The sequence below is a fragment of the Phascolarctos cinereus genome, unplaced genomic scaffold, assembly GCF_003287225.1.
Source record: "Phascolarctos cinereus isolate Bilbo 61053 unplaced genomic scaffold, phaCin_HiC Scaffold_4;HRSCAF=312, whole genome shotgun sequence".
Classification (NCBI taxonomy): domain Eukaryota; kingdom Metazoa; phylum Chordata; class Mammalia; order Diprotodontia; family Phascolarctidae; genus Phascolarctos; species Phascolarctos cinereus.
Genome location: NW_027555847.1, coordinates 635,714,097 through 635,738,938, shown reverse-complemented (window position 1 = coordinate 635,738,938; position 24,842 = coordinate 635,714,097). Strand labels below are relative to the sequence as shown.

At 41.3% G+C, this 24,842-nt stretch overlaps 1 long non-coding RNA gene across 1 annotated transcript in view; it reads right to left on the bottom strand.

The window, feature by feature from the left end:
* The window catches only part of LOC110216085 (uncharacterized), a 42,128-nt gene extending 36,259 nt beyond the window's left edge, over positions 1 to 5,869 (bottom strand). The window contains exon 1 of the long non-coding RNA XR_013486342.1: positions 5,701 to 5,869. This is a non-coding gene — a long non-coding RNA (uncharacterized LOC110216085). The remainder of the gene's footprint in view (positions 1 to 5,700) is intronic.
* Between the last annotated feature and the right edge of the window lie 18,973 nt (positions 5,870 to 24,842).

Genomic DNA, 24,842 nt, shown 5'->3' with positions numbered 1-24,842 from the left:
AAGTCCTTTGGTAAAATGTCATGCGCCACCTGAGCTTAAACAAATAAATAAACAAATGAATGAATGAACAATTGCATAGTTGAACAGCAACAAATAAAAATCTGGTGGCCATCAGATAATCTCAGGCATCATCTATGATCCCATGAATAAGTATTCACTACGTATATTCATTCACACATTAAGCATTCAATCTGTGTAAAACACTATGATAAGTGGTAGGAATAAAAAAAAATCAAACAAAATACTATCCCAGACCTCAAGTAGCTTACAATCTAGTAGACTATGACATCCTCTGACTGTTGTTTCATGTTTCTCTATTGACTAGCAGAAGAGAATGTCCGATGGAGACCCGGAGCACTCCCGAATGCCCCAGTGTGGCTATGATTTTGATTAGTTTATTGTATCTTCTGGAGTCCATTCTTAAAAGTCTATCTGATATTGCATAGACATAGACTGTCAAATAGAGGCAATGTGTCAGCTGGTTTTGGCTCATAGAGTCTGTTTTCTCTTTTAAAAAAACTGTTACAAACGAGGGCTCCATAAGTAGGGAAGGGAGATGCATATGCAAATAAATGTATAAAAGCATGCCATCAATAAAAATAAAAGTAAATGTAAAAGTCAATTCAATTGTACTAAGCACTTACTGGCGAAGCTCCTCACTAAGACAAGTCCATGATTTCATGCTTTCCCCTCATGCACTTTACGTCATGCTCATGCTTTCTTATCCCTCTATAGTTCTTGTTTATGAGTGTTTAAATTCTTCACAGAGAATTCACCCAACACGTTGGTGACTTTACTATGGTTCATCTACTGTTTGGGCCATATGAGTACTGAACTTTATCTACTTCACTATTACTGTATTATTGGCACAGTTATTTCATGAAATCTTTCCCACCTCTTTTAAAAAATAAACCATTATAGATAATACAAAGGAGATCAGGACATGTACTAGACTTGTAATTTCTCAGTTATAATTTCTCTCAGTTCTCAGATGAGAGGGAACTCCTAGGTGGGTGAGGAAATTCACTTCACCAATTTACTCACTTTTTCTTCAATTTCTTGTTTTAAGACAATTGCCTAAAGCAGTAATATCAAACAAGACCACTAAACTGTATGTATGGGCCATATATTAACTTAGAAAACCACATATTAACATTATCTATGTTCCATTGTAGTTTTATTCTGTTAAATATCTACCAATTATATCTTAATCTCGTTGGGGAAGCGCTTGGGCCAAGTATTTGACACCCCTGGCCTAGAGAACAGAGAGATTTTCTGACTTCTCTGCCTTACACAGCACTTAGCGATCAGGGGCAGTATTAGAACTCAGACCTTCCTGGCCCCCAAACCAATTCTCTGTCCATTACATGAGAAAGATGCAAGAACTAACTAAGAAATTGTACCTAGTCTCATTAGGTTTGACATTTATGGTGAGGATCCAATTTATTCACAAACAACTATACCCACTTTGATAGCTTGGCAATTTTATTCTTGTGGGCTCATACAGCCCCTCACAATCCCAATGATCTCTTCATCCTATATAATTTTTGTACATGTGTTTGCCCAATTTATGCATACAGGACCTACTGAGTACACAGGAGGCTTTCTTCTGGTTATTTTAATATCTTAGGGAAGTAACTATAATGCAAAATCCAATGCAAATCCACTTGGAAGGGGTAACCTTAAACTTCAATCAGCTATTTATAAGCCTGGATTCCAAGCAAGCTTCTGAAAAAATAAAGGGAGTTGAGATCCAAAGTTATGGTGTATTTCTGCTCCGAGTTGGCAAGGAAAGGATGCTAAGGTGATTAATCCTGGTCAGCTAGAGAGAAAGCTTGAGATGACAGTCATCATCAGGAGGAAAAGAGCTTCAGAAAAGGGGGTAGAAAATAGAGAACACAGTTGACATGGATGAAGTGCTGAATGTGGATTCAGGAAGACATGGGTCTGAATCTTGCCTGACATTTACCTGGGTAGCCATGTTGCCAAGGCTGAATCATCACTGATTTCTCTGTTTTCATAACCTAGTGTTGCCCACCCCACCCTTCCAGTCTTCTTACACCTTATCCACTACCCACTCCTACACAGGTACTCTTAGATCCAGTGACACTGGCCTCCTGGCTGTTCCATGAATAAGACACTCAATGTCTTAGCTAGGGGTATTTTCTCTGACTATCCCCCATGCCTGAAATGTACTCGCTCCTCATCTTTACTTCCTGGTTTCCCTGAATCCCTTCAAGTACCAGCTAAACTCCCACCTTCTACAGGAAGCCTTCTCAATTTCTCTTAATTCTAGTGCATTCCTTCTATTGATTATTTTCCAATTCATCCCGTATTTAGCTTGTTGTACATAGTTGTTTGCATGTTGTCACACACACACATACACCCTCCCATAGTGAGCTTCTCCATGGCAGGGACTGACTTTTGCCTTTTTATCCCCAGTTTTGAGAACACTGTATGGTATATGGGAGGCTCTGTTTTTTTTTTTCTGTAGGAGTTGGTATTATTTTTCATTTATTTTATTTTAAATTTACAGAACAAGCATTTCCATAACATAGCATAATAAAAAATTAGATTGTACATGAAACTGCAAATCTATTATGTACAACTTACTTTTAAATATATAATAAAGTTATCACATAAATTTCTTACCCCCTTCCCCACCAGAAATGGCTACCATTAGATGCAAATAGGTATATATATGTATATGTACATGTATATGTATATGTATATGTAAAATCATTCTGTACAAACCTGTATTTATCAGGTCTTTGTATGCAGATGGTGTCTTTCTTCATATGTCCCTTATAGTTAATTTGGCTATTTTTAATAGTCAAAATGACTTATTCATTCATCGTTGTTCTTAAAACAATATTGCTGTTACTATATACAACGTTCTCTTGGTTCTGCTCATTTTGCTCCTCATTATTTCCTGCAAGTCTTTCCATGTTTTCTAAGTTCATTGAGCTCTCCATAAATGCTTATTGACTGATTTATTGCATCTCTCCAAGCCTTGGGTTTCTTCATCTGCAAAATCAGGGTAATAATAGCTGTGGCACCTACCTCAGAGGGTTGTTGTGAGGTTTACCTGAAATAATGTACGTGAAATGGTTTTACATACTCTTAAAGATAATGCAAATGTCAGCTATTGTACTTAAGAAGTTCAGAATCAAGGATCCTGACTCATGGGGCACTGACATCAGGTATGGGGTTCAGAGACACCAAAGACACATTCAGTTACAAAGTGCTTACTTGTAACAGCTAAGACACCAACGTTCTCCCTTGCTTTTCTGCACAATCAAAAATATGGGATTACAGACCATTAGGACCTTTCCATTTTTGAAAGTGCCAAGAATTGGGGGTGAGGGGAGGGGAAACATGGTATTTGTGATAGGAATGAATTAATTTTTTAAAACTGTTACTACTGAGAGCTTTTCTTATTTCTCTGAACATGTGGGGAAAGTGAACACTTGATCATTTACAGGATCTTAAGAGAACTCTATGTACAGACACTCCCAATAATAAGTATTACCAGTTGTTCCCTGGAAGTGTGCATTCTGAGATATGTCCAGAAAAAACTCTATAGTTAGAAACAAACCTATATAAAATATATAACTTTTATACACATATCTAATAAACTTGCTGCCTGGAAATGATCCATGTTCTTACTGCATCAGAACTCTTCCCTTCCTGGAATATTACAGACCAATCAGGAAGAAAGAAAGAGGATCACCCAGCAATAGAGTGAAAATACCATTTTTATTAGAAATGTACTGGGATAAATAAAGATTGGTTGTACTACTACACAAAGGAAGTCATATAAATTTAAAAGGAAATGCTGCATAAAATTTTAACCACTTACTTAGAAGGTAATGCCAAGACTAGAGACATAAGTCCTGGATTCTAATCTTCTCTCTCATACTTTTATTATTTCTGTTATCTTGGTAAAGTCATTTAACCTTTTTGGTTAAATGGTCACCTATAAAATGAAAGGTTTAGATTAGATGATATTTAAGGTTCCATATAGTACTAAGTTCAGTGATCCCTATGACCAGGAGTAAGATCTGGGTTTAAATTCTGACCCTGCTACTTAACTGCTTGTGATTCACTAGCAGGTCACTCAACCTCTTCTGAGACTCAGGTTCCTCAGCTGTAACAAGGGGATAAAAGCTGCAATACTCCTACTCCACAGATTTGTTGTGAGAGTCAATGAGACAATGGCTATAAAGTTCTGTAAGTACACCTCACCATTTTAGAGGAAGCAAATATTCTCATATCCTTAATAATAACAGCTAATGTGTATATAGTATATATTCAGCACTTAACTATGTGCTGGGCACACTTTACAAATATTATCTCTCACGAAAACCTCACAACAACCCTAGGAGGTAGGTGCAATTATTAATCCCCATTTTACAGATGGGGAAACTGAGGTAAACAGGAGTTGAGTGATTTGCTCACACAGCTAGTAAGTGTCTGAGGCCTGGATTTTGAACTCGTCACATCTTCCTGATTTTGGGCCAAGCACTCTATCCACAGGGCCAATAGTTTAAGAGGATTTCCCCTGAGCTTAAAAAAAAAAACTGACCCCTGTGGAAAATGAAGTAGGTGAATCTCAGAAGTGCAATATAGTCATTGCTCCTACCAGTAAACCTTCTTAACTCTTCACCCACCCTACCCCATCCCCCTCACCAAACATTGGAGAGGAAGTTCTGGGAAGGGTGAAGTTAGCTTAGTCATTGGGAAAAAAACCTCTGGTAACTACCCAGGAAGTTTGGAAGTCTGAAAGACGGGGCTTGGCTTTTTATCTAGCTACTGAGAAAGTAATTTCCTAGTCTCTAGGCGAAAGAATGACTATTCAAGGCTTCTCAAAGGGAGGAGCCCTAAGAGCTAAATAAAAAAATTTAAAAAAAATACTACCACTAAAAATACTCGGAGCTCGGAGGAGAGCTTAGTCATCGCAGTGCCAGACCATTCCAGGTCTGGCTGTTCACGTAAAATGCGGTCTTACTGATCCCGGCTCTCCGCTTAAGTCCATGGTCTTCTCTCTCCTTCTTCTCTGTTCCTGAGCTTCCCTCTTTCTTATCCTTCGCTATTCCTCCTTGCTGACCCCCACCCCTATCAATTGTCTTTACGTCTCTCCACCTCAGTCTTCCTCTCGTTTCTCATTTTTTATTAGTCTGTCTCATTCTCTCTCTCTCTCTCTCTCTCTCTCTCTCTCTCTCTCTCTCTCTCTCTCTCTCTCTCTCTCTCTCTCTCTCTCTCTCTTTCCCCTTCCCTTTTCCACAGACAGGTTTTTAGAATTGATTTACAGAAGCAATTAAAGTCAGAAGAATTCATTACTAACCCTGTCCTTCCCCCCATCTCCACGATATTGCTCACGCAAGAAATGAGTGTTTCTTGGAAAAATGCCGTAGCCAGCGGATATGAGCTGTACGGTACAGGATTTTTTTTCACTTTTAAATTATTCATTTTTTAATTCACAAAGGGCTCCATAATATTCTTCCTCCCTCCTCCAATACCCACCCCACCAGTCGCTTTTAGGGGCATCTCTAGAGCACCTAGGGGTGACCATGGAAAAGACTTCGGCGACTCAGGGCTGAGACTTGAGCGGCGGCTAGGGCTGGGGGATGGATGCTCCGACTCGGGACAGCCTTTTAACCTCATCTCTTCGTCCCTCTCTCCCCCCGCAGTGCTCACCCTCAACCTCTGCGCCTCCTTCTCAGTCGGTCTCACGTAGTGCCGGCATTACTGCAGGTCTGGTCCCTGTACTTCCAGGAACAACTGCCTTTGCGATGTCTCGATTTTCTTGTCTGTGTTTACGGTCATTCGCTTGCTGATTTCTCTCTCTCTCTCTCTCTCTCTCTCTCTCTCTTCTCTCTCTCTCTCTCTCTCTCTCTCTCTCTCTCTCTCTCTCTCTCTCTCTCTCTCTCTCTCTCTCTTTCTATCCCCCGCTCTCTCTCCTCCGCTTGCTTCATTTTTCCCTTTTTTCTCTGACCTCCCCTCCACCACCACACCATCCGTTCCCCAGATGGATGGCATTTGTTTCTCGTCTCCTCTCTCTACTCCTGCGAGGATACTTCTATCGCCACCCACCCTGGGATCTCCGCACCTCTCCCCTCAGCTCCTGGCTCTCCAGACGCTTCTCGCCGCCTGGTGTTATTATCTCTGCCCAACCTTAGACAGGGAACTTCACCCCTCTATCTCTGCAGGGGCCCGAGAGAGAGAGAGAGAGAGAGAGAGAGAGAGAGAGAGAGAGAGAGAGAGAGAGAGAGAGAGAGAGAGGGAGGGAAGGAGGGAGGGGGAAAGACAGAGAGAGAGTGTGTGTGTGTGCGCGTGCGCGCGCGCATCCAGACTCCTGTCCAGATGCGGGTGTCCGCCTGGCCCCTAGCCGTCCCACCTTAGCTTCTCCCGCGGTGTTGTGTGAGTGTCTGTGTGCGTGCACGCGTGTGTGCTTGGGTGTCTGTGAGTGTGTGCCTGCGTCTGCAGCTGAGGTGGAGCCAGATCAGAGGTGTTTAGCTCGCTCCCTCCCATCCACGTGGCTCCGGGAGTGCTATATTAGGTTCGCAGGAAGCCAGCCCAGAGAGAAAGCCGAGCCGGGGTTCTGGAGGGCGGGGGAGCGAAGCCCGGCGGACGACAAGGCGGACGGAGGGAAAGGAGGAGGAGGAGGAAGAGGAGGTCTCAGCGTGTCTGCTACACACGAGTGTCTCGCTCTCAGTCTCTCTCACTCCTCTTCCTAGTAGGGCTCACCACTTGCCCGAGGGAGCCGACTCCTCCCCGCTCCTCCCCTCACCCCTACCCCCCAAAACCACGAAAACCTCCTCCCCTCTCCCGCTTACAGCCCAGGGAAGGTGTTCCGGAGAACGCTCCCACCCCCTGCCCCAGCCCCGCCCCTGCCTCCGCCCCTAGGCTGGCTCCCCAGGCTCCTGCTAGCTCCTACTCCCCCACTATTCCTGACAGTTTCGACACTTGGCAAAGACAAAGAGCGAGAGACCACGGGGAGGAGAAAGAGGAGGGAGAGATGGAAGGGGTTATGTGAAATCCGAGTGCCCAGGACCTCACTCCCCTCCAGCTCAGAGCCTCCCCAACCCCTGCCCCCCACAACCACATACGCGTTCACCCACCACCGGACCAGTCCACGAAACTCTCCATGCCTCCGACCACGGTGAGTGTCTGCGCTGGGTTAGTGCTGCCTGCGTCTAGGAGAGGGGCGAACTGAGTTCCGCGGCGTAACTGGGGGTGGGGGGTGCGGCTGGGGGAGACTCAGGAGAGAGAGAGAGAAGAACGAAGTCAAGGGACTCCCTCCGCGTGTGCAGTTGGGAGCTCCTGATGGCCCCTAGTGTTTCCTTCTCTGGGACAAGCCGCTGCTCACCCCCACAGCTGGAACACTGGGGCGCTGAGGATTCGAGGAAAGGTCAGGGGAAATAGAGAGATGGCTTTGGGTACCGATGGGCGCAGAGGGGCATGAGGAATTAGGGGAAGGGTCTAGTTAAGATACGCAGAACCGGCTGTGGGAGAAGAGAAAGAGAAACACACCGGGTGGGAACTCCCAGCAAATAGAACTGGGGGAGCTGGATAGTGGAGGGCGAACAGGGAAACTGGAAGCGGGCTGGGGCAGGATCACAGAGGAGACGATGAGCGAACTACTAGATACAACTGTCTTTAACCTCACACTCTGCCCCCTTCTTGAAATCGATCCTTGAGAGAGCAGGGAAGCAGCTCCTCCTTCTTCCTGGGGTACATGAGTGATAGAGTGAAGGCGGGGGATGGAAAGCCCTCTGTCACCCAGGGCACTGGGGCTCAAAATCCCTGGATCTTTGGGACAGGATGCGGTGGCACGGATAGGGGTGTATGTGGCTGGAGGGACGCAGGCAGAGAAAGCTGGGAAGCCTAAGTTAATTCTACCAAAAACAAACAAACAAACAAAACCAAACAAAAACCTTTTCGAAGAAAGCAGAGTGAAAGAGCTCCGCTCTCGTTCCACTTGGGGCAGAAGTGACAAGTTCGGCGCTGCTGGAGGTGGGGGGAGTGAGGCGAACCGGCTAGGGAGGAAGGGGAAAGACTGGGACTGCAAGCTGTCGGGTTACGGAGCCGGGGGTCTGCGTGTGTCCTAACCTTGGAACGGGAAGGAGGAGAGGGAAAATGGGACAGGGGCTTCGAGTAGGGCAGTTGCCCAACACAAATTAAGCCTCTCGGATTCTGCTTAACCCAGAACTCAGCATCGCCTACTTCATCACCGTTAGATGAAGCGGCTGCTCAGAAAAGGCAGGAAAGCTTAGTAACTTAGCAACTTTCTTTCTCCGTCCTTTCTTTTTATCTTCCTTTTCCTCCCTTCCCAACTCCCTCCACCTCCTTTTTCACTTCTGCCCTGGAGTTTGATTCCCCCCGCCCGTGGGGGGGGGGGGAACGAGGGGAGGGAGTAAGGTTCGCTTAGCTGTTTGGCTGCCAGTGGAGGCCAGTAGGTGTGACCCAGCCAAAGCTGGGGTTGGGAGCTCCCAAGAGTGGTGTAGCTTTTAGAGCCTGACTTCTCAAATCTGGCAAGACTAAGGGGGCTGGAGTGTTGGAACTCTCTGCACGAGAAATGGGGCAGATTTTTCTTTTCCTTTAAGTGGATATTTGAGGCTTTGGATCTACTTATCACCTTGCTCAACGCAGGTAACAGCTCTGCAGTCTCCCTTTTCTCAAATTCTCCACTTCGATCCTTAGGGAAATAGTATTTGACTCCTAAATCCTCATTTCATCTTTGCTCTTCTCTGGCCCTTTCTTCAAGCAACTAACCAGGGGGACCCACCACGTCTTTCCCAGTCCCATTTTAAAAAAAAATGAAAATGAGAGAAAGAGAAAGAGAGGAAGGAAGGAAGGAAGGAAGGAAGGAAGGAAGGAAGGAAGGAAGGAAGGAAGGAAGGAAGGAAGAAAGGAAAGAAGGAAGGAAGGAAGTTAGTTTATGCCTGTGTTAGGAGAAGGAACTAACTGGGTGTAGACATCTCCTCTCCCAGCTGTGTTAGCTCCTTGTTTGGTTAGCCTCTTTTAGGAAGACAGAGGGGAACCTGTTAAGGAAAAAAAAATGTGTATACATATATATATATATATATATATATACATACACACACACACACACACACACACACACACACACACATATATATCTATGTTTAGATATGTTCTATGGATGTAGGTTTAAGCCAAGTTTATTTGGTCTAGTTCTAGGTTCAAATCCTAGCTGAGATGACCTTGAACAAATCACTTCTCTCTCAATCTTACTTTTCTCAATAGTAAAGGAATTGGGTGAGACTTTTGAAGTGCCTTCCAGCATTAAGTCTCTTATCCTTCTAGGCTGCATGACCACGTGCTTAATCTTAATCTCTCTTCTTCAGTTTTCTCTTCTGTGTGAAGCCCTTGTAATGCTATCTAATGTTATCTACCTTCAGGGTTGTTTATGAGGAAAGTGTTTTGTTAACATTATAATGCTTTGCAAACAGTGAATTACTCTTATTGGACTTTGGTAGAAATGAAACTTCTTCCATACTCCCTGTTTCCTGAGAAATGTTTGGGCTCCAGGGCAAAAAGAATTCGGAGCATGGATTTTTGGGGAAAAAAAAAACAACACTGCAAGAGTTTCTCCAGTGAAGCCAGTAGTAGTCCTAGGTGAAACTCCTCCTTTTGACGGATGAGAAAGGGGAAGCCCAGGGAAGGGAAAAGTGACTTACCCAAGGTTACATTTGCATTTATTAGCCTCCTCTGATTTTTAGGTGGTGTTGAACAGTTTTCCTAGTGGCTCTTTACTTCTCTGGACTCCAGCTCCCAGAGCCCCCTTTCTGGAGCGTTAAGTGACTTCCCTCTTCTAGTCTGGATAACCCAAGCCCATTAGCATACTTATCTCACTGGGGTCTGGGCTGTTGGAAGGGTGCATTCATGGGTGTCTTTTTTTAATCCAAGGCAGTTCTAGCCTTTAGATACTGTAGAATTCCCTCCTTTTTCAGATCTATGGGGATATAAAAAAAGGCATACATGAATCCCTAGGTATCCCTGGACTGAGGTGTGGAGAAGAGATGGAAAGTTGGGAAAAATGTAGAGCTGTCTGGAAGAGCTGAAGTGAGTGACAGGGTTTTTATTCTGCACCTGAACCTTGAGTAAAGGAATCACTAGAATCCTGTATCCTCCAAATTGTACCTCTCTACCTCCCCACCCCCACCCGATACCACTCCCACACCCAATTTGGACCCCTGGACTCAGTTTGCATCCCCTGTAGTAGCCGTCTAGTACCAGACTAGGGAAGGAAGGGGAGAATAATTTCAGTTTGACTAAAGCAGACTGCCCCTCTGGGGTTCTTCGGGGTATTGCTTTCTTTGGTATTTTCCTGTGTGCATTGGCTTGAGGTGGAGGTGGTATCCCCAAGGTTACAAAGAGGTGGAGCTGGGGTGGTATGAAGTGGGGTAGAAATTCTGAAGTGAGTTTGGAGAGAAGCTTGGGACAGTTTCCTAACCTCCTAACCTCCTGGAGTAGTAACTGAAATGATCTAGTTCAATCTCTCTGCTTCGAGGCAGAACCACAGCTAACAGATTAGGAGGCATAATATATTCTGATCTAGCAACTTTGGGGTGGAGGTGGGGGGTACTTTGGCTTGGGTACAACTTTGCTGGAAAAAAACTCAAACCCAAATCTTAGCAAATCCAAAGCAGGTCTCTTCCTGTATTTCCTCTTTTGGTGGATTTCAGACCCTGATCTCCCTTTTTTCCCTTGGTCAAGCTGACAACCTTAACCCGCCTCCTGCAGTTGAGATAAACAGGAAGCAACTAAAAGGTAGGGAAAGGAGTTTCTTCAAAGAGAGATGCTGTAAATCGGGATGACATGATATGATCTGTCCTTTGCTGTAGGTCCCCTCTCCCCACTTTGGTCTACCAATGGAATTGAAGCTTTAGTTGATAACTGTAGCGTTGACAGTGTTAAAACTTGAGACTGCTCTTTGCTATGAAACCAAACTGTTCATCCCTCACTCAGCTCTTCTTTAGCTCAGAGAGTTTCAAAGACTTTACACAAGATAGCAGCAGTAGTCTGCCCCCTTTTGGGTATGAAGAGATCTAACAAAGATTCTTAAGGTCTTGAGAGTTTTAGCCACTATCTGTGCTGAGTTCCAGGTCAGTGGGTCTCCCGGTTTTCTGGGTACACACACACACACACACACACACACACACACACACACACACACACACACACACACACACACTTTCCCCTCACACACACATCTACAAATGCCTAACTCTTTAGGTTAGCCAAGGTTGTTAGACTAAACTAGGTGAGTTCCTAGGTCCTGTAGAAAAGGCTCTGGGTTTGAAATCAGAATGCCCGAATTCAGATCTGGGTTCTGCTATTTACTATATGTGGGATCTCAGGCAAACTACTTTAAATCTCTGGGAATCCTTTCTTCAGTAAAATAAAGAATTTGGACTATATAATCTCTAACTTGCCTTCAAGCTCTGGATCCTGTGACCCCCTCCTTTTTTTTTTTTTTAACAGAATGGTGTAGAGAAACTCACACTGAACTGGGAGTCCAGAGATCTGGATTCAGAGCCTAGGTTGCCACTGAATAGTCATGAAATGATGGGGTTGGTCTAGAATTCAAGAGTTCTTAACCTGGAGTCCATGAACTTTTAAAAATATTTTGATAACTGTATTTCGATGTAATTGATTTCCTTTTTAATCCTTTGTATTTTATTTGATGCGTTTAAAAACATGATTCTGAGAAGGGGTCCACAGGCTTCACTAGACTGCCTAAGGGGTTTGAGATACAGGAAAGGTTAAGAACCTCTGAGAGAGATGATCTAAGAGTTCTTCCCAGCTGTAACTGCCTGTTAATCTACAACAGATTCAACAAGGAATCCAGCAAGGCAGCTATCAATCTCTCCTGCTATCCTTGTGTCCAAAATGGGCAAATGCAGGCTGAAGGAAAATGCAGAGCTCTGCTTGAAGGCAACTAAATTCAAAGTGCTAAGATTAGTAAATGGAGGTAGGTGTCTAGTGGAGTGCCCCTATGCTCTATTCTGGATCCTGTGCTTTTCAACATTTTTTTTAAATCAAGAATATATACATGAAGTCCACTGACTAGCTGTGAAACAATAAGTCTTATTTCTGACACATGCTGGCTGTTCAAGCATGGATAGGTCACTTAACCTCTCAGGGCCCCAGGCAAATTTCTGAGACCATAAGCCCAGCTCTAAATAGTTCTGTTCTTCTAGACAATCTCAAAGATCTTCTCCAGTGCTAAAAGTCTATGATTTTACTTAATAGTTGCCTTTCCTCAAGGGATTTGAGCCTTACCCCACCACTATACCACAAAATTAGTCACCAGGATTATAAAATAATAGAATTAGTCAGGCCCTCAAATCTATTACATAAGTAATCTTTCCTGCCTCATGACTCTCATAGCACGTTGTATCTCGCTAATGTGCTTAATGTGTTTTATTTCATCTTGTCATTTGTTGTACCTGTCTTGGACCCAATAAGATTCTAATGTTCTTTAGTATATATGTCCCAAATTTTAGATATTTTTTCACTCTTATTGTACCTAGCATGATCCCTTACATAAAGAAGTACTGTTTTTTTTCCCCCAAGATAATCATTCTAATTTTTTTCAGAGACTAAGACTAAGAAACAGGAACATTTCCATAACCAAAAAGAAAAAAATAACAATAAAGAGGATTACATATGAAATCATGGATTTGTTATGTATATAACTTGTCTTTTTTTTTTAAGCATATAACAAATTCAACATGTTAGCTCCAAACCAGTTCTGTTTTGTCTTTTTCTTCCTTTGGACTTCATTGTATTCTGTTTTATGCATTAAAAATGTTTCATTGGCATTCTTAATTTCTTTATCCCTTCTGTTTTTTTAGTCACTGACACCAGCTGTCCCTTTTTTCATACCCCCAAACAAAAAGTCCTTCTTTGTAACAAATAAGCATGGTCAAACAAAACAAGTCAGCACATTGGTCATGTCTCTAAATGAATGTCTCAGTCTGTATTTCTCTGCCAGGAGGTAGGAAGTATGGTTCATCCAGCATCAGTCTTCTGAAATTGTAGTTGGCTATTGCTTTTATAAGAGTTCTTAAGCCTTTCAAAGCTGTTTTCCTTTACAGTGTTCTAGTCATCACATAAGTTGTTCTATTGGTTCTGCTCATTTCATTCTGTATCAGTTCATACAAGTCTTCCTAGGTTTCTCTGAATTTGCCACTTCCTATGGTAGAATACTGTTGCTTTATTCATAAGCCATAATATGTTCAATGATTTTCTAATTATTGTTACACCCTCTCCATTTCCACTTCTTTATTACAACAAAAAGTGCTGCTTAAATATTTTTGTACGCATGGGACCTTTCCATCTTTCTATGCTCTATGTTTGGGGTATATGCATAGTAGTAGCATCACTGGGTCAAAGTATGTGCACAATTTAGTGACTTTGGGGACATAGTTCCAAATCACTTCCCAGAATGGCTGGATCAATTCCACATATGTTAATGTGCCTGTGACTGTGGTCCCATGTCCCCTCCAACAGCTGTCATTTTTCCTTTTTGTCATCTTTGCCGATCTGATAGATACAAAGTAGATCAGTAGTAGGTTCTTAATAAAGGTGTGTTGGAAGCTGTTGAATCAATAATAGAGTTTCCTACTGCCAATTTGGACCAAGGGCTGGAAATCTTCCCTGTTCCAGGATGAAGATTACAGTCTTGTTAGATTTAGCGAGAGGTCTGTATATCCAGTAATCACAGTATTAATCTCACACATTAATCTCTTTTGAGTTAAGACTCTAAGAAATTTCTCTTGTTTTAGTATGAGAAGCAACTTTTGTTATTGTGATTGTTCAATCTTTTCAGTCATGTCCCCACTTGGGGTTTTCTTGGCACAGATACCGGAGTGGCTGCAGCTCATTTTATAGATGAAAAACTGAGACAAACAGGATTAAGTGACTGGCCCAGAGTCATACCAACTAGTAAGTAGGTGTGTGAGGCCAGATTTGAACTCAGGAAGTTCCTGATATCAAGCCCAATGCTTTATCCACTGTATCTCCTAGAGAAACAGCTAGTAGAATAAAAAGATCGCTGAACCTGGGGCCAAAAGATCTGGGTTCAAATGCAGGGCAAATCACAACACCTTCAATTCCCCATCTGTAAAATAAGAATTAATAATCCTTGCAGCACCTATATTACAGAACAGTTGTAAGGAAAGTGATTTTTATACATCCAAGCATTTTTTGTTCAGTCATTTTTTCAGTTGGGTCCTGCTCTTCGTGACCCCATTTGAGGTTTTCTTGGCAAAAATGTTGGAGTGATTTGCCATTTCCTTCTCCAGCTTATTTTACAGATGAGGATTCAAGGCAAACAGGGTTAAGTGACTTTTCCAGGGTCACACAGCTAGCACCTGAGGCCAGATTTTAACTCAGCTCTACTTGACTCCAAGCATAGCACTCTATCCACTGTGCCATCTGCCTGCTTATGTAGCACTTACTATGTGCCAGGCACTGTGCTAAGATTTACAAATTTTATCTCATTTGATCCTCACAACCCTATTGTTATCCTCATTTTACAGCTGGGAAACTGAGGCAGACAAAGGTTAAGTCTTGTCTAAGGTCACACAGCTAGTAAGTATCTGAGACAGGATTTGAGCTCAGATCTTCCTGACTAGAATCCCAATGTTCCATCCTCTGTACCAACTAGCAATCCCTCCAAAAATAGCCCCTGCCATCAAAGAGTTTACATTCTACTGGGGGCTAGAAAATGTAAAGAATTGAGCAAAAATGAAAAACATTAAGAAAGTAATGCAAAGTCATTTCAAGAAGGAAAGTGTCATTGGGGGTGTGGGATAGGAAGAGATCAGGAAAAGCCCAAGAAATAGCACCTGAGTTATACTTTGAAGTAAGCAAGAGATTCTGGAGGTTGGAAAGGTACGCATTCCAGGCACAGGTAGGGAGGCAGGTTGATAGAAGGTCACGTGTGGGAAAGAGTTTGTGATCCAGTTTGACTCGCACCTCGAGGCACGATGGGAAATAAGACCGGAGGGGTAAGTTCTCTTACTCCATGTGAATGTTCTTGCCACTGTACCAAGATTTCTTGAAATCACCAATGCCAAATGGGCAAATATCCATTGGACAACAAAACTCTTAAAGCGTGTAATTATTTATCATCCAGATTCTGAGAGGTCAGACAAAAGCTTCCAACCTGGAGGTGTAAAGTTGCCTACCTAAATTATACCTATACCAGGGAAATTAATATGGAGACACTAACTAGAAGATTTTAGGAGTCTATTCCCTTTAGGGTGTTCCCACCTATGAAGGATAATAAGAACTAGGATTTAGAACTAGGGGGGCCTTAGAGAAAATCTAGTCAGTTTAACCGTCTCATTTTGGAGATGGAGAAACTGAGGTCCAGTGAAGGGAAAGTGTGATTAAGAGGGCTTCTGAGTCAGAGGTCCTCGTTTTGGATCCTACCTCTCTTACTACTTCTGTGGTCACATGATCCCACTGGGCCTCTGTTTCCTCTGTCAAATAAGAATGTTAGACATCATCATCAATAATGAAAGTAGTATTTATATAGTGGCTGCTATGTGCTAGGCCCTCTGCTAAGCACTTTATAAATATTACGAGGATCGCAACAAATCTGGGAGGTAGGTACTATTGTCATCCCCATTAAGAATCTTTCCAGCTTTAAATCTGTCATTTTGTGATCCTAGGAAGTAACCCACTTTAACTAGATAGTTCATAACTGTGCCCCAGGATTGGAACTCAGGTCCCCTTACTTCAAAAACAGTGATTTTTCCATTATACAACACTGAAAAAACCCACTGTTCTTTTTTTTTTAATTAAAATCAAAGTGGACTGCTTGACTATTGCCCCTGATGAAAATCTCACTACCTTGTGAGGATACTCATCAGATTTTCAGACAGCTCTCTCTTATGGTTCTGAATGTGAAATCACATAGCGGGATGGCAATGACATTTTATTATAGCCATTTGTTACGTCTTTTAGCAAGATGACACATGGCCCAAGTGCCAGGTCCCATTTGGATTTAATCTAACTCTGTTCCTAATCCGTGGAAATAGTCAACTTTGCATTTTTCTACAGGGTATTATGGCAGTGTTGCTTAGTACATAGAGATCTGGCTCCTGCGTTAGGAAGGAACTAGCTTCAAATTCCATCTCTGACACATACTGACTAGACAAGTCACTTGAACCAATGTAGCCAAAATTAGAAGGAAAGAAGAAAACTGGGGCGCGGGGGGGGGAGAGATTACAACAAGCTTCTCTGATAAAGGCCTTAGTTCTTAAATATACAGGGAAATGAGTCAAATGTGTAAAATAATTGCCATTCCCCAATTGATATGTGGTCAAAGGATACAAATAGGCAGTTTTCAAAAAAAGAAATCACAGCTATCTATAGTCCTGTGAAAAAATGTTATATGTCACTATTGATTAGATTAATGAAAATTAATACAATCTTATCACACCTATCAGAGAAATGCTGGATGGGATATGTGAAAAGAGGTACATTAATAAACTGTTGGTGGAATGGGAACTGATCCAATCATTCTGAAGGACAGCTTGGAACAATGCTCAAAGAGCTATGAAACTGTACAGACCCTTTGACCCAGCAATACAATGACTAGGTCTGTATCCCAAAGACATCAGAGAAAAAGGAAGAAGACCTATGTGCACAAAAATATTTATAGCCGATCTTTTTATTGTGGCAAAGAATTAGAAATTGAGTTCATGCCCATCAACTAGGGAATGACTGAATGAGTTATGGTATGATTGTGATGGAGTGTTATTGTGCGGTAAGAAATGATGAGGGGGGGCTGGTTTCAGAAAACCCTGGGAAAACCTATATAAATTGATACAAAGTGAAGTGAGCAGAACCAGGAGATCATCGTACACATTAACAGCAATATTGTATCAATGATCAACTGTGAAAGACTTAGGTGCTCTGATCAATACAATGATCCAAGTCAATTCTTAAGGACTCATAATGAAAAATGCTATCTATCTACCTTAAGAGAGAGAAATGGTGAACTCAGTGCAGATGAAGTATTTTTCTTGCTTTTTTTTTTACAACATTGCTAATATGCAAATGATCCCATGGCTTACCTTCTTAATGGGTTGGTGGAGAGGCCAGAGGAAGGGAGAGAGAGAATTTGGAAATCAATTTTTTTAAAATGTTAGAAATAAATATAAAATTTAAAAAAAAATCTTTCAGTGTGCCAGGTCCCTTTCTAAGGTTATCAATTGAAGAAAAGAATAGATAGAGGAAGTTAATCAATGGGAGCCACTTAGACAGATGTAATCATAGGTCTGGTCAAATCTATCTATCCATCTATCTGTTTATCTATCTATCTATCTATCTGTCTGTCTGCCTATCTATAAATATATACAGATAAAGACAGATAAACAGATACATAAGCAGTAAATGTATGTGTGTATATATATGTATATTATATGTATATATAATATACATATATATGTATGTTTCTCTATTAAATATCTATCTTCTCAGAGAAAGTCTCATTAAAAAAGACAGGGTAGTGCTTTGGAAAGAGCGATAGTCTCTGAGTCAGAAGACCTGGGTCTCAGTCCTGGTTGTACAAGACTTTAAGCAAGTCATTTCCCTACTCTGGACCTCCATTTTCTCATTTGCAAAATGAGGGAGTTGGAGAGGATAATCTCTAAGGTTTCTCCCAGGTCTACAGTATGATTTTAATTCTCAGTGTTTTTGGAAGTTCAACCCTGAGACACCAATTGTACGTTTACTATTCCAAGCTCAGTGTTGCTTAAATATAGTCAATCTGAACACATATTCAGCAACAAGACCACAGTTGCCCAAAGTTGTCTTCATACATATTTACTTAGAAGGAAGCAATCGAGTAGAACAAAGAATTCTGACTGCTGATATGCCAGATACAATGGAACGGTGCCAAAGAATCATTTCTATCTGGAGTGCATGAAACAGCTTTACATTAAAGACCAAGTCTGTCTAATTAGACATCTACCTTCTGGGAAATTCAAGCATATTTAAGAACAACAACAAAACAGGTTTCTCTGTATTCAGAAGACTGGACCAAAGAAAAAAAGCTTCCTTTTGAATGTAAAATAATAAAGGCATCTGTTCTATAGATTGTTATTAAATCTTTGAGCCAGAACAGACATCCAAGGTAACTTAGTACAACTTATCTGTTGGATTAATGAACTAATTGATTCCTTCATTCATGCTTCAAGCATTTATGTGCTAGGGGCTGTGTTGGCTTTTGAATCGCCTTTATGACATCTTCAACAAATGGTTATCCAGCCTCTGTTTGATGACCTCCAGTGATAGGTACTCACCAGCTCTTGAGGCAGCGTCTATGTAGATGATTTTCCAATCAATTTGTCTAGCCTTAACCTCTCTCCCAACCCCCAGTCTCACATCTCCAAATGCCTGCTGTACATCTTGAACTAGATGTCTCATAGGCATCTTAAAGTGAACATGTACAAAACTGAACTGCCTGGAACTCTCATCCTTCTTATGTTGGCCTCCTGGCTTCCCTGACTTCTTTCATGTTTCAGCTAAAGTCCTACTTTCTGCAAGAAGCCTTCCTTAATTATGGAGCCTTCTGTCTGAGACTACCCTCAATTTATCCTCTCTATGTCTTATTCATACATAGTTGTTTGCATGTTGTCTTCCCCCTGAGACCACGAGCTCCTTGAGAGCAAGGACAATTTTTCACCTTTCTCAGTGTCCCCAGCACTTAGCCCAGTGCTTGGCAAAGTACTTGGTCACTTGCTTGTTGACCTACTGTTTCACTTTTACATGGTTCTAATTCCCAGAGATTTAACAATAAATTTCACAGATGAGAAAACTGAGGCTCAGAGATTAAGTGGCTTGTCCAAGCTTACCCAACCAATTTCAACTCATCTTTCTGCTGAATTCAAGTTCACTATACTTTTTTGTAAATTCAGCTGACTGAATTAGAAGTTTTTGTTGAGTTTATTTGAATTTCGGCTCTCAGGGAGGAAGATTTCAGTTCAACGTTAGGCCAAAATCACAAAAAGGCCAAGTTACAGGCTTCCTAAGGAAAGGTTAATCCTACCTCATTTACACACACACACATACACACAACACACACACACACACACACACACACACACACACACACACACACACACATACACACACATGCCAGGATACTTCTAAAACATCAACCAACAGGAGCTACTTTCTCCTCCTCCATCCCATATACTTTCTCCCTGAATCAGTCGGTGTCCAGAGACCACAGTTATCTCTACATTCTGATGATGGCTTTAGATCATAGAGCTACAACTGAAGGCAGGGTGGTGTAGTACATTGGTGTCAAATTCAGGATGAGAACAATTTGTTCCAAAGGCCATGAATGAGGCTGAAGCAGGTGCTGTGGAATGCTTAGAGCTTGGTCAGACATAGAAGGTGCCAATGTTATTCACTGCATCCTGGGCCATCGCCAGTCATTCTGACTGTTGTCTTGCCACTGGACTTTGATGACTGGAAGAGAGAGTGAGGCTGACTACTTTGTGCAACTCTGCCTCACTTAAATCCAATTCAGGAGCAAGTCAAGACATCACCCTGTTGATGTCATTGGTCTTGAAAAACAAACAATTTAGAGGGCTGCGCATTGACTTTGAAAACCACAAATTAACATTATCTCTATTGCATTGCACTGTTATTTATTTATTTTGGGAGGGTGGGTTAAGTGACTTGCTCAGGGTCACACATTGTTATTTATTTTTGTTAAACATTTCTCAATTACATTTTAATCTGGTGGGATGAAGTCTAACATTCACTGAAATGGGCATCAGAGAAGACAGGGTCTAAGATAACTTTGTTAAAGACAGGAGAAAGACTAGGCAAATCACTTTCCTTCAATGGGCCTTCCTCAGTTTCTTCATTTGTAAAATGGAAGTTATTGGGTTGTAACCTACTAAACTAACTTAAATTACTACTAATGTCCCAGTTGTAAAATTATTACCATTCTAGTATAATAATAGCAGTAACAATAGTAAGCATTCATATAGAATTTTAAGGTTTGTAAAGTACTTTACAAATAGTCTCATTTGATCCTTTCAACTACCTTCAGAGGTAGGTGCTATTATCATCCCCATTTTACAAATGAGGATACTGAGGCAAACAGAGGTTAAGTGACTTGCCCAGGGTCACACAACTATTAAGTGTCTTAGGCTATATTTGAACTCAGGTCTTCCTGCCTTCAGGTCCGGCTCTCTACTAAGCCACTGAAGATGGTGTATTCATTCCACCAACATTTTTATTAAGAGTTTACTGTGTGCACAGAGTAACAGTCTTGGTCCTGGAAGAGACAAAGAGTAAACAAAAATTGGTCTTTGCTGTTCCATGCCTTCTTTTAAAATGCTGTTTATCCTACCACCTGGTGGAGAACCAGATGAATGAGAACTATTGCTTGGGAAATTTCAGTAGGAATAATGAGAATAACTTCTCTTTATGGGAAATATTTCTGGTTATTCCTAAAGCATAATTTTATGTTTCAAAATCCAACCCTTAAGGGAAAAGAAATCACTATGTGACAGAAACTCTGTACCTTCTAATACACCTTTGTTTGCTTTCACTAATCCTCACATAAGTCACCATGCAAATTAAGCCAAACACATGTGACCTTTGCCAGCAATTTAGCATGCTAAACATCTGGATATCAATTAGAAAATTTATCAGGTCCAGCAGGTATGTAGTCTGAAGATTTAGTTGCCTGTGAATGGAGCATTTGGGCCTGTTGGCTACAGTGTTCACCTTCCTCTGGATAATTACTATTGCATGCTCACAGACAGTATCAGAGCCCAGGGACATGGACTTCTTTGTTCACTCTAATTGATTGATTGAGGAGAAAGGCATGGCAATTTCATGTTTAGATAGGGTAGGACTAGGAGGAATTGTAGAATCTAAGTCAGAAGGGACATCCCCCTGGAGGAGTCCTCAGAGGCAGAATGGTTCCAAGAAATTATTCTATACAGATTCTAATAGGTATTAAAATGCTCCAATTCCCCACCTCCTTCCTCTGCCCTTCCCTCCCCTCCTTCCACTTTCTTCTATTCTCACTTCCCACTTCCTCATCAAATGATTAGATAATTTGGCTTAGGACATTAAAAATGCTTTTATAAATAAATATATAAACTGAGAAAAGTATTCTACTACCAAGGTGCTTTTTAAGAGTATCCTGGTAGTGAAATTTCTCAAGATCATTGATAAATATCTATTGATAAATATCTACAGTGAATAAGGAGACATCTGTGTTAATCCAAATCCCAAATTCCACTGTCTGGGTTTTTACTCTCTGTCTCTGTTAAGAGCAGAGAAGATAATGAGAAAATGATCTCTACAACCTGTTCCCATTTTATCATTCTAGGTTTTGGTGGTACAAAATGCTAGATTGTACAAGAAGCTGTCAGGGATGCCATGTTTTTTTTTTTTCCTATTCTAAAAGGAGTGACTGATTAAAAAAAAACACTTCTGTATTGTTAAGAGTCCAATGATAGTAGAGAAAATGATGATCAAGAGGTAGTAAGAAGTTCAGAAGTTCTGAATCATCAAAGAGCTAAAATATATCTAGAATATTTCCAGGGCTGAATTATTGTATTCCAATGCATCAATTTCTGACAATAATTTGAATATGGAATAAAGGGTGACTTTCTCATGATTAGAATATACAACTAACTGAAATGTGCTATTTCCCCTGATCATACTCAGATAACAGAGAAATTACTATGTCAAGTCAACAAGCATTGATGAAGCACCTACTACATTCCAGCATTGTGCTAAGCACTAGAGATACAAAGAAAGGTAAAACAGCCCCTGTTCTTAAGGAACTCATAGTCCAATGAGTGAGACGACATGCAGACAACTAAATACAAACAAGCCTTATGTCCTACAGCACCACCAACATTGTGCACCCATGTGGACATGCATGCTCACTACACACTGCAATCCAGTGACATGAGTCTCATGCTGTCTCTTGAACAAGACACTCTTCTTGTTTGTTTTTTTTTCTTTTTGGTGAGGCAATCAGGGTTAAGTGACTTGCCCAGGGTCACACAGCTAGTAAGTGTTAAGGGTCTGAGACCAGATTTGAACTCAGGTCCTCCTGACTCTAAGGCTGGATCTCTATCCACTGTGCCACCTAGCTGCCCCCAAACAAGACTTTTTTTTTTTTGGTGAGGCAATTGGGGTTAAGTGACTTGCCCAGGGTCACACAGCTAGTGATTATCATATGTCTGAGGCTGAATTTGAACTCAGGTCCTCCTGACTCCAGAGACGGTGCTCTACCCACTGCACCACCTAGCTGCCCCTAACAAGATATTCTTTATACAGACTCCAGGCAATTTCACTGCCTTCATGTATTGATTGTTTCCAATTTATCATTTATGTAGCTTATTTGTACAAAATTTTCATGTTATCTCCCCCATTAGACTGAGAGTAAGGCTTGTCTTTTGCTTTTCTTCGTATACCCAACATTTAACACAATGCTTGGCTTAATAGATGTTCACTGACTGACTCACTGACCAAACTAGAGATAATCTTGGGAGGGAAGACACTAGCATTAAGGGAAATCAGAATAGGATTCTTTTAGAAGATGGGTTTTAACTGAGTCTTGAAGGAAGCCAGGGATGTTTGAAGGCAGAGAGAAGGAGAAACAGAATTATAGGCATGAAAAGCAATTGGTAAAAATTCTTATGATTGGGAGATGACATATCTTGTGCGAGGAGCCATAGGAAGGCCACCATCACTGGATCAGTAAAGAAGGTATATGAAGATTGGAAAGGTAGGAGGGAGCCAAGTTATGGAGGGCTTGCAAAGCCAAACTATCTCTGGACTTACTTAGTGAGAGTTTTGTATTTTAAATCTTATAAGCTTATATCAGGCAAACTCAGATTCACCAGATCATAGAACATTAGACGTGGGAGGGACTTGGAAACAGAATGTTAGGGCTAGAAGTGGCTTACAGATAAAGAAACTGAGGCCCAGAAAAGTAAAGTGACTTATAGTCAGAGGCAGAGCCTAGATAAGTATTCCATCTCCTAATGCCCTTTCTTATGTACTTTTCTCCCCCACCTCCACCCCACTGCTTTAGTGGGAAGATATGACTAAAGATAGCAAAGTGGAAAAGAACTCGGGTGATATGGGTTCTAGTTTGGATTTTCCTTGTGAATTTAGACAAGTGACTTTACCCTTCTCAGTCACAATTTGCCTTCTCCCTCTGTAAATTTTGGAGGTTTGGACTACGAAAAGTTCTTAACCTAGAGTCTATGAACTTGTTTTTAAACATATTTTGTTAACTATTTCAATAGAATTGGTTTCCATTGTAAGCCTATGCATTTTTTGCGTTTAAAAGCATGATTCTGAGTGAGGTTCCCTAGGTTTCACCAGATATTTAATGTCCAAAAGACATTAAAAAAGTGGTGGGGGAGTTTAAGAATCTCTTAGCTAAATGCTCCAAAGCTTTGTCTACCTCTAGCATTTTGTGTTCTAATGTTCTGAGTTCTAAGGTCCTTTCCAGAGCCAATATTCTGTGATTAATCAGGGCTAGGCCTAGCCAATACTGACCTTTCAAGATCTGTTTCTTATACCAGAAATTCCTTCTCTCCCTGACATGCCCATCCTCTGTCTCATTCCAGTATGGGACTAAGATACTTCCTGACAAATATATACCTTCTTAGGAAGATTTGTAGTTTAATAGAGGACCCTAGCTCTGAAGTTAGAAGACCTAGATTCCTCAGTTCTAATATTTACTATCTATGTGTTGCTGGACATCACATGATGTTTCTCAGCCTCAGTTTCTTCATCTGTAAAATAAGGAGATTTGTGCTAGATGAATGGTCTCTGAGGTCCCTTCCACCTCAAAGCTTATGATCCTGTGATCGTGAAGACCCAGTTGAATAGATCTATAAGTGACAGAATTTCAGATAACTTAACAACTTAGTGAGGACATCTCCTAGTGTCAAGTCTCTTGCTCTTTACCCTGGCTTATACCTGGTTCTATTTATATCAAGGATGAAGATGGCCAAAAGCCATAGACTACAACCTGGTTGTCTGCAGAGAATATGCATTTTGGGGAGGCAGATTTTTAATAGAACATGGTAAAAAACTATAGCTATTTGAAATATATGTTATAATTGAACTCAGATGTCTGAGATTTTGAACTGGAAAGAACCAGCAAGATCATACAGAATAACACCTTCATCTTCCATATGAGACAGCTGAGTACCGGGTCATCGCCCAGCCAGTACACAACAGAGTCTACATTCAAGCTGAGGTCTTCTTATTACAAATCTGGCCTCTCCATTATATCATACTGATGGCAGTAAGCAACGGCAAGCCACCTGACTTCCTTTCTCTTATGAGTACATTTTAGAACAAGTGGTCATCTTGGCCACCATGATTCAATATATCTATCCACATGTATCCCATTAACTGTATATTTGCCAAATTCCCACTTTGTTTTGCTTTCTAGAGACAGTGGCAGGAAGACTGATAAAAGCCTCATGGGAACAAAATGAGATTCTGCCTTCAAAAAACTATAAATAAGGGGGAATATTGGTATTCAGGGTCAAATTCTGGGTTTTATGATTGCTATTACGGTTTATAGTTCTGCCTTCCTGCATCCTGGCTCACAATCTGTGTGCATATCAGAAAAGACCTGTTTTCTTTTTCTGTTCTCATCCATGTTATCTTTGTTTATATATGTATATACATGTACATGTATGTAATATGTATATGTACATACACATGTGTGTATGTGTGTGTATATATTTTGTTGCCGTTCAGTCGTT